The sequence below is a fragment of the Plectrocnemia conspersa genome, unplaced genomic scaffold (assembly GCF_051122295.1).
Source record: "Plectrocnemia conspersa isolate PC_06_02 unplaced genomic scaffold, ASM5112229v1 ptg000006l, whole genome shotgun sequence".
NCBI classification, from domain to species: Eukaryota; Metazoa; Arthropoda; class Insecta; order Trichoptera; family Polycentropodidae; genus Plectrocnemia; species Plectrocnemia conspersa.
In genome coordinates, this window is record NW_028277170.1 from 21,907,912 (window position 1) to 21,920,114 (window position 12,203).

Here is a 12,203-nt window from a genome sequence, read left to right on the forward strand (position 1 = left end):
CGCCGTCACAGTGGGAACGCTTGGCAAATTATATTGCCTTACTTTAATTCATGCTCAATTAATTAAATAAAACGATGTTACAAATATGAGAAATACAGATAAAAATCGCATCTCATATATTACTCCATAGTTGGTCTCCATTTTGAAATTACACTATGTTTTAAAAATATGCTATCTATTATAATCAATATTACTATGTAATTCTGATATGAGAGTATTGGTTGAAGTATATTAAAACCGAATTTTGGTCAATAGGAGAGCGCAAAAACAATTATCCCTTCTCAGAAGTCAAAAATTCACGTCAAAAGCAATAAAATCGTGTCGGTGCCGTCGCAGTGGGAACGCTCGGTAACGAGCGTTCCCACTGCGACGGCACCGACACGATTTTATTGCTTTTGGCGTGAATTTTTTACTTCTGAGGAGGGATAATTGTTTTTTGCGTTCTTCTATTAGACATAATTCGGTTTAGAAGTGCTTTATTTGATTCTTACAAGTAATATTGTTATAAGAAGTTTTATTACAAACGCTTAATAATCGAACGTTTTTACCGCGATGTCACGTTTTTATTGCTATTAACCTGGACTGAAAATTCATTATATGGCAACACTGAGCAGCAAAGAAAACACGACTAATTATCAGTAGATATTTTTAATAATTATTAATGCCTAATTAAAATATGATCTCAGAAAATATGTCGCAACGGTGGCTAATTTACATATTTATTTGTAGCATAAAACTCGTGCCTATTATTATTTATTCAAGAAATTATATTATGATGTTAAAAATATATAAAACGCTATTTTTGTCATGAGGCCCGGAATCATTGTTTTCCCAGGGCTCTCAGCGACTCTAGATAGGTCTTAATAATTGTTTATAAATTAAATAATATTTTTTATAGTTAACGCGCTCATTTTATTAAATATTTTCTAGTATTAAAATGACAGTGTTTTTTCGTTGGGCTAATATGTTAGCCATAAAATATCAACAATTGTAAGTCTGAATTGAGATTTTGATTGAACGTTATATGAGTGATTCTGCGATTTGAACCAACTTTTTGAAAATATATAATAAAAAAAAACTAGAGTTGGCAAAATATCTACCGACAAATGAAAAATTATTTAATATAAAAAAATGAAACGTTTTTAATTTCTAATTTTTGTCTAAATTTTTTATTAAATCTTTTTAAAATACCACTGTTATATTTAGTTTTAAAATTATTTATTACTAGATAAGTTTTGGACAAACGCTATAAATGATAGATTTTTTCTGTCATACAGTGGAACAACGTTACAACATGATATCCAATATCGTCTTATATACATAGATACTAGTTAAGTATGAAAAAACTTTCTTATGAATAAATTGTGAAATATAATATTATAAAAATCCAAAAAAAGAACGTATGTAAATCTGTAAATTAATTTTTCACCCCCTGTAAAGTTGACTATTTACGTATTTACGATTTGCAACTTTATTCGCGTCGCATATTAAATTAAAGAACACTGTCATTTTAATACTAGAAAATAATATAAAAATAATTCGCGAAAGAACACTAACTCATTGGTGACTACGATCAAAACAAACATAAATTTGAATACAAGCACATATCGCTTTAGAGGTTAAGAACAGCTATTCAAGTACTCAAATAATTTCCTAATTTATTGTTTTTTTATCTATATTCATATTTTTCTTTTACTTAAATTGTAAAATGTTTTTTAATTTTTTCCTTAAATTATAATCACTAATGTATTATTTTAGCTAATAACAAATTGTAAACATTAATATGTTTATAAGCCAATAATTATTTAAATAAACGTATTAAAAAAATCTAATCTATTTAGTATATTGATTTAATTACCTGAACTCGTATACAAATCACTTTCACTGTTGAACTCAACTTCACCACTGAATCACTGAATCACTTTTTCATCCACACACACGTACGCAAAAACTTTTTTAGCAACTTTTCCCGCTACTCTAAACCGCGGCGCCTGCGTGCGACGCGTGCTAGTCAGTCACTACTTTGTTGTGTGGGGCCGCGGCCCGGGGGCCCCACGCGGGGCCCCCTCCTAGGCCCGCATCCGGCCTGAGGGCACCGGCTCCATTGTGCCCGTCACGCTTGCCTCGCTCCTTGCTTCCTGTCTCGGGTTCTCACCCAACGTCCGTGACCCCTCGATTAGCCAAGAAGAGGCTCGGCTTTCGCCATGCAGGTCAGTGGTGACCCCGACGCGGCCGGAAACGAATGACCGCAGGAAGGAAGCGCCCGTCTTTAAGTTGCTCTTTAGGGATTTCCTCCAGGTGATTGTATGCAGGAGTGATATTTTAAATATTCAACAGCGGGTACGTTTATTTACTATTTACTAACTACGAGGTCATGACTAAAAGTATATATACTGATTTTAATTTAAATACTATATACATATTGAAAAGAAATGCCTCGAATGAAAAAAACAGTCAAAAAGCAACAATGGATGACAGGAAAAATATTAGAACTAACAAAAAATCGTTGAAAATTTGAAAAAAAAAACAATTGAAAATTAATACAATATGTTACTTTTGTTGACAAAAGTCATTATTTAAAAATTTAATATCAAAATATACATATACAATGCAATGTGCTGAATTTAATTTATACGTAAACAATCATTTTTATGTTTGTGGCAAAACATTTTAGTACATACATATAATAGCGAAATAAATTAAAAAAATAAATAATAGATACAATAGGATAAAAATATTTTTTATTGAATTTAATATATACATTATTCCTGTTTTAAATGTTTTATATTTTTATATGTTCGTGTTTTTATTTTTTTATATATACGTTGCGCTGTTTTGCTGTGGCGCCGCCTTTTTTTGCGATTTTTTATCGACGCTATTTTGTCCTGTGCGTGATGATCCATTTGTCTCTAATCATAATACTGCAATATTGTGCTTTTTTTATATCCCCGTTTTATTCATTTTTGGCAATTCTTACATAATATGAAAAAATGTATGGCATTCAAATGGTTAAACCAAATATTGCTACACTGATAATGTTTACATTAAAAAGTATGTGCTATTGATTTTTGTGTAAAAAGCAAAGTCTAATCGTCACATTTATAAGACTACTAAGAATTTTGCTTTAAAGCAATTTGGGCATCGTCGTATTTGTAGATATCGTTTTTAACAAATAGGATGATTCATTTTGTAATACCAGTAGTACTGATAGGCAATTTCTGCATCAATACCGGTATTTCAATCCATAGTTTTACTTAATTAGACCTAACGAGATTATTACTACAATACATATATTATTAAATGATCTATTCCCCAACAAAAGTAATAATACAAAAAAAATCTCATTTATCAGGTTTGACGACCTCTAACTTCACAACTTGAAGGGTCTGGTATATACCAAAAAACCTAAAACAATTCAGTAACTCAAGCAGAACATTCGTACCGAAATAAAAAAAATTCAACCACTAAAATGATATTGAAATAAACTATATTCTTAGCAATAGAATTCTGTTTCGGTTTCAGCTTCATGAAAAATAAAAAAAAACATTTTCAGTCGATATATACCTACTTATACTTTAAAAACTAATTGTTTTGCTATTGTACGCCTATATACAAATAAATTCAGGTACTTTAATATTTATTATTAAGCCACAAAAAAATATATTTGAGCCTCCTAAAAGATATCGGTGAAAGATACATTGTGGGAGGAGATTTTAATGCCAAACACACAGTCTAGGTATTAAGATTAACTACTATAAAAGGCAAAGAACTTAGAAATACAATAAGGGAATTAAATTGTAGCTTTCATACAACTGGTATATCAATATACTGTATTAGCCTACTGATCCTTAAACAGTTCTGATCATTCAGCAGTGATTTTGACATTTAGTGAAAGAATAATTAAGAGAGAAATTAGAGCAACTCTTACCAACACAACGACAGATTGGGAAAGCACTGAAAAACAACATTGAAACAACAGATGTTCAATTAAAAACAAAACAACTCGAGAAAGAAGCCGAATACTACTTTAAGGACCTACAAAAATCAGTTTGGAACAGTACTAAAGTACTCACCCATAAGGCAGTAAGCAATAACTACACAAACGAGATAAGCAATCTGGTAAAAGATGAGAATATAGCATCAAACCAGAGAACGTTAGGGTAAAACTATTTAAACAATAAAGCACAACAATTAAAACGAAAATTTCAGAAATTATAGGAATAATAAATAAATAATTACCTGAATAATTTAACAATAGATTTAGATATAGAATAGTATTTATGGAAAGCAACGAAAATGTTAAAAAGACCCATATGCCACCAATCAAAACGATAAATGCAGATTTAGCGAGAGATAACAAATAAAATCCACCTTGAGGAAGTCTTCAAACCCAATGAAATTTTAACACAGGACGGCACAGAAAACCAAGAAAATAAATAAATAAAATATATAACACCAACATAAGTAGCTATAGAAATAATAAAAAAACGTTTTGCTGCTAGACATGAAACGAGGCTCCAACAGCACGTCAACATCAAGGCAGCAAACTCCTCAATATGGACAACTTAAAAAGACAGCTAAAGAGGAGTAAGTCCTTCGAACTGGTCTAGTTGTTATTACTGAAACTCATTCGCTATTTTTGGTTGTGTAGTGTATAACAGAAAACTTTTGTACGGCAATGGGTGAACATTGTGTTTAAAACATAAATTATAAAATAATTGTTGGTCATAAAGACCAGTTTTAATGTAAAAATATATTAAAACAACCACTATGGACCGTGTCAGTACAAAACCATTCGTGAAGTTATCAGCTGATCCTTGAAACGTGCATATGTATATGTAGCATATAGACCGGCCACTCCGAAGGTTTCAAGGGTGCAATTTCCTCCTACGCTAAAACAGTATATTCAGCAAAAGTGGTCGTCCTTGACATTTAACACCACACAACAGAATAACGTTTTGCTTTCACCGACCCGTGCTTAGACCGGTTTAACCTGGCGTTTCGGGTCAACTTGACTCGACGTGCCAACCTCCTCAGAGCGTCTCGGAAAGATCTCACAGATAGTCTTCTCCATTGTGCGCCCGTGAGAAAAATCCGCCTAATTGGGAAAAACGAAAGGGGCCTAGCGAGAGATTCGCACGTTGCGCTAATTAATCTTAATTTTATAATGTATCATTAAAAATAAAAGCAGAGTTGTTTATGTTAGAACAGGTTCGGTCCTTGGTGTTTCAACCTGTGATGTGTTAGTATTCTCTCAATGAGATGACAACGAATAAGTCTATTGTTTATACAAATAGCATAAACAAAAGACACAAAACAAAGCGAAATACTCATCGTTGTTGGAGAGGATTCAGTGTAAGCCTCAGATATCTCTACAAAAGGGAGTACGGATCGTATCTGCATTTGTATCGGTACACATTTTGCTGATTGTATTATCGAGATAGTGTGTACTCAAATAAACACTTTTCACGTTTCTGATGATAGTTTCGAAAATCTATCGATATTACTTTAAGCTGCGAGCTATAAAGTACCCTAAAGTAGGGTATCCCATTTTTTTCATACATCATAAAACTTTCTTGCGGCAAGCGGGCGAGGCATAAATAAATAAAATAATAGTCACTCTTTGCGTGCGATCATAATACAATGTCGGGAGTCATTGTTTATATTTTTTATAGAGGTTATGAGCTGTCATTTTATTATAGAAATAAAATAAAATTTGTAGTGCAAATTAATTTAATTTAGCATACATTTTTCGTATCAGTTGGTAAGGTAATTTGAGTTAAATTAGTTTGTTTCTCATTTATTGCTAGAGTCTTAATATACGTATGTGAATTATCTTTAACAGTGTCTCTCAATTGTTCTTTTTTATCAACAAAGAAACGTCATCCACAAGATAATAAAAATAAAGATTTTACTTTAGAATTCCACCGTTATTTTTTAAAATGCAATGCTCATGGGTAATTTAAAATTGCCTGATATTGCAGGGGTCCTATTTATATAATGTATGTATTAATTTAGATTTTATTATGGCCAAAACTTGGTGGCACTTGTAACACTGGACGGATTCTCTTTTCTTGTCGACTCTGGCGGGCTCGCACACCGATGCGGGCCCCGCGCATCGTTCATTATATATTTATATAAACAACATGTAAACTTTTCAATAAAAAACACTGTGTCTAATTGCCACCCGTCACCTCCCGTTACCAAAATATCTATCAAACGATTGAGCTTATCTATAAGCCTTTCTTAGTAGAAATTTGTATTAGAAATGATATATTTATATACTCAATAAATTACTCACATCCTGCTAATCGTCAAATAGTTCCACGGACTTTTGGCCAAATGACAATTGTCCACTACAAAAGATCTGACCGACCATTGGTCTGTAGAGACTATTTATTTATTTATTATGCCCAATTTATTTATTAGGGGTATCCAAAAGAAAGGACTTTTTATACTGTATAACTTTGACAGTCAGTTGTGAGTTATTTGTCAATTGGGTCACATCTTTTGGTAGTGTTTAGATTAACATTTGGAGAGTGCGTTACGAACATAACAATAACAAAAACACATAAAGTTTCAATGGAAGATTTCGTCCTGAGTAAAGTGTTTTTACGCACTTGTATCCTGTATAAATTTCACAAAAAAAATCGGAAACCACAGCAGCCAAAAACATTTGTGCCGTTTATGGTTAAGTTTTACTGGTTCGTCAATTTAATAAGTGGTTCAAAAACTTTAAATTTGGAATTTTTTCAGAATTGAAGACAAGCCTATAAGTAGGGCACTATATAGTCATTTGTGTATTGCAAAAACACTTGACAACAATTAAATATGTTTAATATTATAAAAATTAATATCAAATGTAATATTTTCTATAATTCTGTTTTTAATAAATATTTTGCAACAGTGGTTAATTATTATATTTATCTGTAGCACAAAATAAAATGTTTTAATTATAACAAACGCTAATTATTAATTAGGTATTTTAATATTAAATAATTAATGACTAAAAGTGTGTTACATCCAAAAAAACAAACGTGCGCTGTCAAATCAAAATTAAATTAACACTATCTCATTTAATATTTGTTAATTTACGTAGATTAAAATTTTTATAAAAATAATGTTTAATTTTTATTATTTATTAATAATATAATTTATTATTGGAAATATTTATTTCCCTTTTAATAATAAAAAAAATCCTAATAAAAATATTTTTTTATTAATTTTAAAATTTACAAACGTTTTCTATTATACGTTTATTTGAAATCAAAATAAATACATAATTTATTATTTACTTGTTTTATAAATTATGTAAGTAACAACCAGATCGTTTCTAAAGCTTGTTATGGCCAAAAACTTAAGAGAACTGTCCGGTGAGCTGTCAAAGTATCGAAGCTTATAATGAGTAAATATAACCCGAATCCATTCCACTGTAACAGATAACAAATTGCAAGCTTGCTAATGTATATAATAATATAAGTCTACTCGAACGATCTTTACATCATTCTTTGGTTTTGGTTATGGTAATCAACCAGTATTGGTATGTTCTCATATAATGTGATCAGATTTTGAAAATAACAAAGGAAGACACTAAAAATTAAACGGCCATATTGGAGATTTTTGTTAAAGGAATACAAATTGCTGTGGGAGGTAAAGAAACTAATTTTGAAATTTTTTTGTCTCCGAATTTTTTTTAAGAGGACAAAGAAGAGTAAATTGCTACAGGAACTCAAAAAAATGTCATTTCAGATTTTTCTTAAAGGAGGACAATCCTCAAAGTAAGACGTCTGGTCACCTTAGTTAAACTCGCAGATTTTTCCTTTAAAATAATTATAAATAAATAGCTCATTTTTTAACATTAACATAACATTTCATTGTACTTAACCTTCTTTCACAATTATCAGCAATACAAGTCAAAATTATTTTACTTCCAAAATACTATTTGAAATCTCAAAAATTGTTAACTGAAATGATGTGCTTTAATGTTCTTTTTAATTGTTTTAGTTTACTTTTACCATAAATCCACGGTTCTTCTTATATATCATTTGCCTGTGTTTCTGAATTTGATAAGTTAAAACAACACGAACGATATACTTTTTATTTTTATCCTCAAACAGCAATCGTATGATAATGAATATAGTACAGTAATTCCCCGAAGTTTCGCGATAGGTGGGACCGACGAAAATTGCATAAGTCGGGCTTATAAATACATACGAGCTTTGTTTAATTGGGACCAAAGACTAACAAAAACACCGTTTTTTATAAGAAAATATCTAATAGAATTGCAGTTATTTATACAAAAAATAATTGAGTTACATGAAAAAGTTATTTCAATGCTTTCATAAAATCTAACAAATTCGCTTGATGACACAATGCCCTATTTTTTTCTCGCAGAATTTCTTCGTAGCAAGCTAATTTTTTTATTCCTTGCTTTGCGGTTGTAATTCGCTCTTCGTTAAGGTCTATGCTTTTTAAGATTTTTAAACCATTTTCAATAGAGCTGAGACCTTCTCTCAAGCTTGCAATTGTCATCTGTTTTTGCGGCGCAGCTGGGTCTGAAGGGTAAGATTCCTCAATGTCGCTTAGCTCACACATCTCTATAAGCTCGTCGATTGTCAGCACCTGACTATGCGACTCCAGCAACTCTTTAACATCATCACCGTCAACTACCTGGCATGATCGATAACTTCTTTTATCACATGCGCGACATTACTATTTTTTGGTGTTATTTCTGTCTCATTTTGAAAAAAAATAGGCAAAGTTTCTTCCAGACAATATTCAATGTTTTTTTTGAAATTTTAAAAACCGTGTAACTTCGAGTTTGCGTAAGTCGGGGGATTACTGTATATTTCAAAAATATCTAAATTACTTTACTTCTTCCATTGAATCATCAAAAACAGAAGAGAATTAGCCTAGAATCATGATTGTCTTGTGCCTATGGCTCCGAGCTTAGTTGTGTCGAGTATATCTGTGCACGCAGCAAAGCATAATTTGCATGTTACAGTTATTCAATTCAAAAGTAATACAGGTTTGACCAAAAGTCACCTGACCTTTTAAAAAAATATCAACTACTTTTAACAACATTTTTTCTCATTTCAGATTATTACAATTCAATTTTTGGAAATTAATTATGGGAAAATTCATGACGCTTTCACTCGTCATTTTCAGGACCAACTTACACCGCACCGAACCGTGCAGCTGACATTGGTGTAGATATTTTTTCTTACTATAAAAAAAACGATATTTCCTTTTACTTCACCTATTATTAAAACATGAAATTATGTATATTTGACAGCCTGATCTTGAAGAAGTATATTATATAACATTTTATATACCGTAACGGTCAATGAAAGGTGTCCGTCCACCTTGAACAATTTACATTTCTTTTTATTAGGATGTTTTATATATTATTTTATTTATTTATTATATAATAATATTTTTAAGCGAAATAATCAAATTATTGAAGTTTTTCAAAATCAGTGATATTTGAGAAAATTTATTAATGCAATTAAAAATTGTTTTTACCGTAAAACTAGTTTATAAATACAAAAACTATAACTTACATTATATTTATAATTGTATAAGCTACAAATAAAGCACAATTTAATAATTAGTTGGTACTCCTCTTCTTCGAGGAATCAATTCGACTAATGTTTGTAAATATTATCACGTTGTCTCCTCCCACGGTCACATTAGGCTCGGGAGTTTCGGCCCGTGGGCGACCGGATATTGCCCAGCCTAGCTATCGCAGTCGGGTTGACCGTTGCGATTTACTACTGATGGTCTATACTTTTTCTAAAGTTTCTATCAATTCCCATTTCGTTGGATTAATGACTTTTGCGCAATGCCATATAATATTTATTTTAGGGCCCCCGATAGTCATTATCCGCCGGTGATCTAAAACATCAACTGAATGCTTTATAATGAGCCATATAATTATTACTATAACTTCAGACTCCTTTTCTTAACGTTGCGCTAGCACAGTTTGCGAAAAATCTGATTTTCATACAAATATTTGTCATCAAAGCTATATTTACAAAATTAAACTATCATAAATTATTTCTATTGTTCCTTATAACTAAACAATATTACACTTTATTGAACTAGCAGTATTCTAACAAAATTAAATAACGCATTTAACACCTTGTATGCGGGTGATGATAGTTGTGACCAAAGCCACAGAGTAAAACAATGATTCTGTTGTTTTGTTTTGACGCCAATCGCCATTAGTTATTCTAGTCTAGTACTGTAGGGATAGGACTTCATAATATGCTTGTTTAGTTGAAATGCAGAATCACCTAAAAACACGTAAATCTGATGTCCTATAAGACTTATGACCGAGTTCAGACAGTTTGCGTGTGTGGCGAAGCCCGGACAGATCTGTCCAGGTGTACTTGGCTATTATTTGAGATCGGTTTTTACTTTTTTTATAAATATATTCTTGCTATGATTTTTTCTAGAGTTGGGCCCCTCAAGGAGAACAGGCCTAGTTGTGACTACGCACAGAGCTTATTAAAAAATCAACAAAACATAACTAAACCCCAAAAATTTTAAAACAAAAAACAAATTGTTCCTCTTGTTTAAAAAATAGTCTAAGAATACCAAAATTGGTTATAAATAATTTTAATATAGAAATAGTTGTAAGTATTATATATAATATCACTAATTATTAAATATTTTTTTTAGATTATCAAGTAACTTGGAATAACTCAAGAAAACTGCTTCTGTACAAGAAACAATATAATTTGTATCTTGGCTGTAAAACAATATATAGATGTATTTAAAAGTAAGTATGTGAAATCCACCTGAAAATATATTATTTTTAAAAATATTATGTAATATTTCAGATAGCTATTGTGCATCTGAAACCAGCGGCTTAGATCCAGAGAGTTATTTGCACAGACAATCTGGAGACGCTGAAACAGTGATGCACAATTCTAATCACAGATAAATATGTACATACATAGTGGTAATATTCAGCCGATACCGATACAGGTTTTCATACTGGTTGTTAAATATGAAACATTTAATTTCAACATAATGTCATTAGTTAAATAAAAATAAATATTTTCGAATCTCGATACACAAAACTTTAATGAAAAATATTGTAAAATTTTATTTTAAAGAATAATATTTAAACACGAATTTTAGAAAACATCTACAATCTAGAGCATAAGTATAAAAATAAATTATTACTCATGGGCTGAAAATGTCCAACTAACTTGATTAACAAAAAAAAACAGAGGTCCATTTTCAGCACGGCATCAAGTTGAGATTTTCTGTTTCCTAAAAGAAAATGTGAATGAATGATTGGCCACAAAACAATTGTTTTATCGATTTAGCGTTATCTATTGTTAATAATATTTAGGATATTCGAAAAGATTTTTTTTAACAAAATCTCGAACTATTAATTATTTTTTTATTATTTAATTTTGAATGGAAATAATTACAATCTAAAATACTCAAAGATCTCAGTAAGAGTTTGTTAAAGATCTAGTTTCATAAAAGCGTGCTAACATGTGTCCGGCTGTAGGATCGAATCCTCAAAAAGCTTGTTAATTGGATTTCGACACTTTAAGTGTTAAGACCAAAGCAATTTAGATACTATATTTTACTAATTTATATACAGTAAAACCTCAATTGTTATATAATAAGTTGGTTTTCTGAATAAGTTCATTTTTATTGATAAAAGAAACGGCACATGTACATATGCTTACACAAAGTCAGTGAATTTACTATAAATGTATTAAAAAGTTTATGTAAGATAAAAAAAATATATAAATAAACACTCCGAAAATATACTAATTACATGTAGACATAAAGTAAAATAAAAAACCCACAAAATCCTATTCATTCGTCTTAAACATGTGTAACATTTAAGGATGTTTTTAACAATTTTCACATTTGACCGAAAATTGAGGTTTTACTGTGCATGTTTTGAAGCTAATGATTGTAAAAAATATTGTTTGCTAAGATATATTGTTGCAAACTATGTATCACTTTTTCTGTAATTGTGAAATCCTTTGTAGCTTTTGACGACAAAAAAGACAGATTTGCAGTGTTCTGAAATTTAATATGTGCTTAATTGTTACGTGCAAAGTTAAAGAAATGCTTTTGTAAAATATCAAATATTTATGTAAGATCATCGTATCAACAGCATGTACGATTGATGGCGAGCGACTCAGCAGTTACACGTGCTTGTG

General features: G+C 30.6%; 1 protein-coding gene and 1 long non-coding RNA gene across 17 annotated transcripts in view; one reads left to right on the top strand and one right to left on the bottom strand.

The window, feature by feature from the left end:
- The window catches only part of LOC148234521 (uncharacterized), a 175,259-nt gene extending 173,239 nt beyond the window's left edge, over nucleotides 1-2,020 (bottom strand). For all 3 annotated transcript variants that reach the window (XM_088187468.1, XM_088187467.1, XM_088187469.1), the window contains exon 1: nucleotides 1,859-2,020. The gene's annotated coding sequence lies outside the window, so the exon portion shown is untranslated. The remainder of the gene's footprint in view (nucleotides 1-1,858) is intronic.
- On the top strand, nucleotides 2,018-11,103 carry LOC148234522 (uncharacterized). Of its 14 annotated transcripts, XR_015809877.1 has the most exons (6): nucleotides 7,346-7,678; nucleotides 7,726-8,825; nucleotides 8,901-9,028; nucleotides 9,100-9,207; nucleotides 10,687-10,786; nucleotides 10,848-11,103. It is a non-coding gene; the product is annotated as an uncharacterized LOC148234522 (long non-coding RNA). The 14 variants fall into 14 exon arrangements; XR_015809875.1 differs by lacking the exon at nucleotides 7,726-8,825 and having other exon boundaries at nucleotides 7,343-7,405; nucleotides 9,100-9,209; XR_015809879.1 differs by lacking the exon at nucleotides 7,726-8,825 and having other exon boundaries at nucleotides 7,351-7,405; nucleotides 8,901-9,019; nucleotides 9,100-9,209.
- The last annotated feature ends 1,100 nt before the right edge of the window (nucleotides 11,104-12,203 follow it).